The 6,468-nt window shown below is 38.0% G+C and overlaps 1 long non-coding RNA gene across 1 annotated transcript; it reads left to right on the forward strand.

Annotated features, from left to right (window-relative positions):
• Positions 1 to 3,552: 3,552 nt before the first annotated feature.
• LOC106934449 (uncharacterized) lies at positions 3,553 to 6,152 on the forward strand. Its single transcript, XR_001421700.1, has 2 exons — positions 3,553 to 4,575; positions 4,656 to 6,152. It is a non-coding gene; the product is annotated as an uncharacterized LOC106934449 (long non-coding RNA).
• Positions 6,153 to 6,468: the final 316 nt, after the last annotated feature.

A 6,468-nucleotide genomic window follows, 5' to 3' on the forward strand; every position in this document is an offset into this window, starting at 1 on the left:
AATTTGTATGTTTTTTAAAGCCTTTTTTTTTTTGGGGATGGTGGTTTTTAACTTTTTTTTTTTTTTTTTTTTTTTTTTAGCTTAGAAACAAAGTTGACAAAATAAATGCTTAAACCTCCAAACCTCCAAAATATGTACGGGACATGCTAAATGTCCCGTACATATTTACTCAAAAACAAAGACGTCAAGCTTGTTAGGACATGTGATCAACTTCAACCAGCTTTAAACCACATCTAAGCATAAAGAGATGTCGCTACTTAGATGTTCTTTCTGCATCCCCCTTTCAACCACCTCTCCTCGCTGTTTAGGCACTAAAATCGTGCATTTCCAGTGACTGTTGCTCAATGGGTGACTGTTATAATCTAGGATAATAATAAAAATATATTTATAACTGAAAGGCTAAACTTTGAGAGAGAAGCAGACAGAGTGGGTGGGAATCAAATGCTCTATTTTAAAACAGACACGAGGGCAATTTTTTTTTTCTTTAATCACTCCATGTGATTTGTCTTAATATCTACGATCACACACGGAGGGGAAGATGGAGATGAGTGGTTGGAGAGACCGCAGACACTGTCCTGGATATTAGACCCCCCCCCACACACACACACCTTATCCGCCTCCCCTCCTCAAGGCTCCCAAAACCCTGACGCATTACTTAATGTGCATTTATTTTGTATCGATTCTGATACACTTTATTAAGATGAACCACACAGGCGTATTTAACCACACGAATATTTAAAGGTGCGCCACTTTAAAGCCGTTTGGCGCAGAGGGAAGGCTCACCTGTCTCCTTTTAGGGCTCCCTCCGTGTGTGAATGTTAAGCTGAAGTGGCTGCATGTTTATTGGTGCAGGCGCATGTAGAACATCTCGCTTCTTTTTAATGTCTCCCATAAATGATGATTATGGATGGAGATGGGGGTGATGATGTGTCATGATGTGGGAAAACGATGGACATCATCAGCAAGGTCTGAGTTAAAATAACACATAAGGAAATATCTGTTTAATCAATTCTGCATTAATTACATGGGCAGGCAGGGCAAATCTCTCCCTATGCGTCTCTGTGGCGATGAGGGAAGATGCCCGGTTTCCTCCCTTAAAACGCAGCACAGCGCGCGCGTTTGTGTGTGTGTGTGTGTGTGCGCGCGCGCGCGCGAGCCCGCGTGCGTGTGTCTGTGTGGGTGCGTTTGTCTCATTTTTGCCGAAAGTTCCAAAAGGCTCACTTGGCAGTGCTCTCTCAAACTGTGAAATTAATTTGGCAAAATGCTGGTCGATGCTGCTGGTGATTGTGGTAGACTGAAGGTGCGTTAACAATAAAACTCACACCCTGCGCGTTATTTCTCCTCCATTCTTTATCATCTTCCTCATCTTCGTCGCCATTCTCGCTGCCATTATCTTCCTCATCATCATTTCCACCACACAATGATCTGCAGCCTACATATGCTCCCAAGTTTCCACAGGTAAAAAACAAACAAACAAACAAAACAAAACAAAACAACAACAATAAAAAAAAAACTTAAAAAAAAAAAAAAAAACTTGACAAATCATGTTAATTGTGTTTCAGTACATTTCACAAAGTTTTTGTTTTGGGCATTTTGTAAACACTTTGTAATATGAAAACACCTTCTGTTTCTATACAGATGAACACAACTAAGGTCTGCATTTTGTTAAACATCAGTACTTGCTCTCATTTAAATGGCCTTTGAGTCTTAAATATACGGCCCAGTCAGTGGCTAATTTCTTTTCCCTAACAAATGTCCAGTGGCCATCTAAACACAGCTAGGTAATACATATGTTTTCCCACTATGGGACTTCAAAATTGAAAGTTTTTTTTCAAGCCACATTAAAGAAACGAAAACAGCATTTGATTTATGTGCATTTGGATCAATGACATTAGAAGAGGTGCAAATGTTTTACAGATCACATGTTTTAAGGGGAAATTTGATTAAAAACTTACTTGCAAAATAAAGTAAAAACCAGCAGCTTACTTAAAATAACAGTTTATTACTTAGTACCTTTTGTGATGTCACCAAACGCATGTCAACCTGGCTGATGTGTTTTGTGGAATAAGAATGTTTAATTGTGATTAAATAAGGACTTTCAAAAATAAATGAATAAATAAATAATTAAATTTCTTAACAAATCAACCGGGTTGCAGCAACTGTATGTAAAGTGAGTTTGGTTGGTTTAAAAAGTCCATCGTGTAGCTTTAATGCAGACGTTTTGTAGAGTTTTGTTCAATTTATTTTTAACAGAGTGTTTGCCTATATTTCCTGTCATGTTCGGTTCACTTAAACCACATACCATAAAGACAATAAGTGTTTGAACAATTCCTCTCCTGCCGCATACAGACTGGAGTCTTTCACCTCCAATTCGCAGCTCTCTCAGACCTTTCTCATGTGAAGAACACGCCGAACAGATATCCTTTGCAGAACCCCCGCATCCCCGCTTGAAATTGCCACAGATACCCCACATCTGACATTTTCTATTGTTTGATGAGTTTTTTTTTTTTTTTTTTTTTCCTTCGTGCAACAGTGTCTATGTCCAGGAGATGAGCGGAGATCAGCGGGGAGCTTGAAACCCACCCGGGAGCATGCATCTACAAATGCATACATGCTGTAAATGTGCAACCAGAACCCCGAACGCGACCTTCAAGAGAAATTAATTTTTATTTCACCCCCTCCTCAGTGACCCCGCAGCGTCCCAGGACCTCACTTTGGGAACCGGTGAAGCCTATATGTCGGACTGTGATCATGGGGTTGAATTAGATTACAGGGAAATTACCCTCCTCCCTCCCACCCCCTACCCCCACAACCCCACTCCGCTCCCCCGTCCTCCCCATCCTCTCTGACTGACCCCTGCAGGTCCCGGGACCCGCGGCTCCGGGGACTCAAGCCAGCCCCCCCACACCCCGAACTAATGAACAGCCATAACACGTAAGAAGTGGTGGCCGCCAAAAGACAGCGGCGTGCGGGCTGCTGTCAGAGCTGGCTGTGCGCAGAGAAATCGCTCAACCCTGTGAGAGGACAAATCTTCACGGAGGGTCTCCGCAAAGAGAGAGAGAAAGAGAGACAGAGATAGATAGGATGGGTGGGGGCGGAGGGGTGTGTAGAGATGTGGGGAGCGAAAAGGAAATCGATGTGGAGGAGCTACCGCCTGTTGCAGCGAGATGGCGCTGTTCTGCATGTTTCACCGGAGCGGTGCTTTCACCGTTTCTTCCTTTCGTCTCCATCTGGATTTCCGCTTCTTATTCTTTTTTTTTTCTTTTTCAAAGAAAATATTTTCAATTGGAGTTTTTCTTTTAATTAATACATTACTAGGAGATAGTTTGATTTTGGAATTCCAGACACTTTAATATGTTTTTAAAGCATACAAGAAAAAAAAAATAATAATAAATGACTGGAATTTAAACATCGACCATGAAGTGAAAGGTGCAAATATTTGTTTAGCTCTAAAAGATAAACGGAGCGCAATTATCTTCAAATATTTCGTTTTGTTTCGTTTTTTCTTCCTTCCTTTCTTTCTTCTTTTCTTTCCTGTATTCTTTCATCTTCTTTATTTTTTCTTTTCTTTCTTTCTTTGTTTCTCTTTTACTTTCCTTCTCTTTCTTTTTGTCTTTCTTTCAAAATAGTAATTTATCGAGCTTTATTACGACTTTAGAGTAGACTTTAGATTAAAAAAAACACTTTTACTTCTAATTTATCTTTTGAATTTCGATCATGAAATCCTAAATTATCATTACTGTAGCAATTCTCCTGCAAAACGTCCGCACTGTACGGGCAAACATTTAAAGAAACCAACAGAATTAAATATGATCCAATAAGTAGACTTTACCTCTAAATATGACATTAATTTTCTTGTAAATATGTAAATGTTCTTTTCATCCCTCTAGCACATATTTTTTCTTTTCTTTATTTGTTATTAAAATTGTTCCTACGCTGGATCTTCTAAAGCTCTTTCTGTACTTAACATAAAATAAGCATATTTGGTCTAACAATAAACTAAAATAAATAACCAATTGCAAGATTAAAACTCCTATCATAAAAATAAACGATAAAGAGGGTAAATTTGATTCAATTTGAAATCAAATCAAATTTGAGGTACGTATTGAAAAATGTGTTTCAGTACCAAAATTGCACAAGTTTTAAACTAAAAGGCTCACTAAAATCAAATTACTTCCAAATGACTTCAAATTTGTTTGCCATGTATGTTTCTTATGGGAGATTTGAAAGAAGAAGCAGTTTGAATGGAGACATTTTATGACGCACAATGTTTTGGACTGAGCGATCAAACTCCCTGCAGCCTTGGTCAGTCCTCTGAACTTTACCACTATATGTAAACAAGTTGTCAGAGAATAATCTTCTCTGTTCCCCCTTTCTCCCTCTTTTTTTATTGGAATGAAAATTCAATCTTCCAAGATCAGATTAGACTACTTTTTTTTTTTTTTTTTTCCCTACTTCTTCTCTCCTCTCTCCCGGTTCCTTGTCATCGCTGGGGATGGACTTTGGTGGACAATAATGCGGCAATTGTCGATGCTTTGTGACCCATAAAATTTGAGGGTGGCTATTCTGGCTTTAGTATGTAATTATGCAAAACACTTTGCATAAAGACTTGCCATCCGATCTAATGATAGAGTCTGCGGTCTCATTTTTTGCAGCGAGGGGAGGCACCGTGCAAGCAAAAGCCCCTGCAACTCTGAGCAGATCGGCGGAAAAAAAAGCAGCTATAATCAAAAAGAAAAGTGCACGAATAAGAACAGGTGCCATTATGCAGGTAATTTTGTTATGATGTATGATGGAGTGTATTTAAATCTAACCGCTGTTTGCCCAGCCCATGCATTAAGACATATTTGCAGAATAATTTTAGATGTTGTCCCTTCAATAAACAATATTTTGTGTAAGGCTTCAGAGTTTTTTTTTTTTAATGTAATAAGAATTTTGATTTGGCTTAATTGTTTTAAGGTAAAAGAAAGGCTGTTTCTGAAAATTCGAAAGAAAATTGACCTCATTCGGATTTTCGTGTAATCAGACAATTTGTTAATGTATGAACGCGTATTTCACTAAAACGTTGTTTAATTCCCTAAACATGCAAAAAAATAAAAATGAATAAATCTCCATATGTGTCCTATTTGCTGTTGTTTAGTAAAATTTTTCGTGATGATTAATAAAATGCAATACATATCTTGCTTTTGAGGTGTGCAATGCATTGGATTTTTTTTTTACCTTTCTGTGTGTGTATGGGTGTGTGTGTGTGTGTGTGTGCATGCACATAATAAACACTTGTGCTGTCTGACAGAGGTGCGAATCTGAGAGCTTTTCCACCAAATGAAGTGCCAGCAGAAAGAGAAATAAAGAGATCTGCAGCTGTCAGGGGTCAGGCAGGGAGAGATTGCTTCTAGAGATCTTTTGAAAAAAATCACACGTTTGAAGGCTTAGAGCTTTGCTGTCTCCGCATTTCAAGCTCAGATCAGTGGAATCAGGGGAGGAAAAAAAAAAAAGGAAGAACATGGGTTGGAGAATTCTGATGCTGGGATGGACACGGGAACAGTGCTGTTTGGAGGTCTGTTTTATGTACCTGATCCTTTAGAGAGGGGAAGAAAGACAAGCCGAGTATTTTGTTCTGTGTGTTGGAACAACCGTGTCTCTAATGTCCGGGTGTGTAAAAAAGAATTGTGTGTGCAGAAATCTGCTCTGCTGCCGCCTCAAATTTGAAGCGAGTCTCGACAGAAGATCGAAGAGAAGCAACTTTGGACCCTTAAGTGTTTCGCAATTTCTGTTTTTGCGTTATGTAATAATAATAATAATAATAATAATAATAATAATAATAATAATAATATATAGTTTTTTTCTTTTGCCATTCTGAATTTGATCTCTGTTAAGTAATGGAAATGTAAATAAATAACTTCAGAATTAGTTGAAATGCGGAACTCTGAATCCAACTTTATTTTCTTGAGATGAGGAGCGACTTCTGGTCCTTTTGTGGCTCGTGATCGAAACAGAACCGCAGTTTGGTCGATAATATAGAGGGGACACACTTGGTGACGTTTTGACAAATCGATCGAACATTTAATCGTGTATTTCAACATTCAAGACAATTTAATTAGCCGGTATGATCATAAATCTTAAGGAAATATTGGTAAGTATCGGGTGTCATATATTTTAAAAAAAAAAAAAAAATGTTTGTTGATATTTCCTGCTTTGAAGAAACTTCATGAAAAGAATGCATAGTTGTAGGTATAGATTTTAAATGGAAGACTGTCTCGATGTGAAGTCTGGAAATGATGATGTTTGGGAGTTTCATTAGAAACGACAAAGAAATCAAATCTTAAATGTATAAAATGCATTTTTCATTCTGCTGGTGTGCAAAATAAATCTTCATCTTAGACAGTTGGTGTCTTGTCTTACTTTTTAAAAATGCAGTCAAGCACACAGATGTACAAAAGAGTAATGCATGGAAAGTATATATATATA

Source organism: Poecilia latipinna, unplaced genomic scaffold (assembly GCF_001443285.1).
Source record: "Poecilia latipinna isolate Pla-1442-1.1 unplaced genomic scaffold, P_latipinna-1.0 Scaffold1808, whole genome shotgun sequence".
NCBI classification, from domain to species: domain Eukaryota; kingdom Metazoa; phylum Chordata; class Actinopteri; order Cyprinodontiformes; family Poeciliidae; genus Poecilia; species Poecilia latipinna.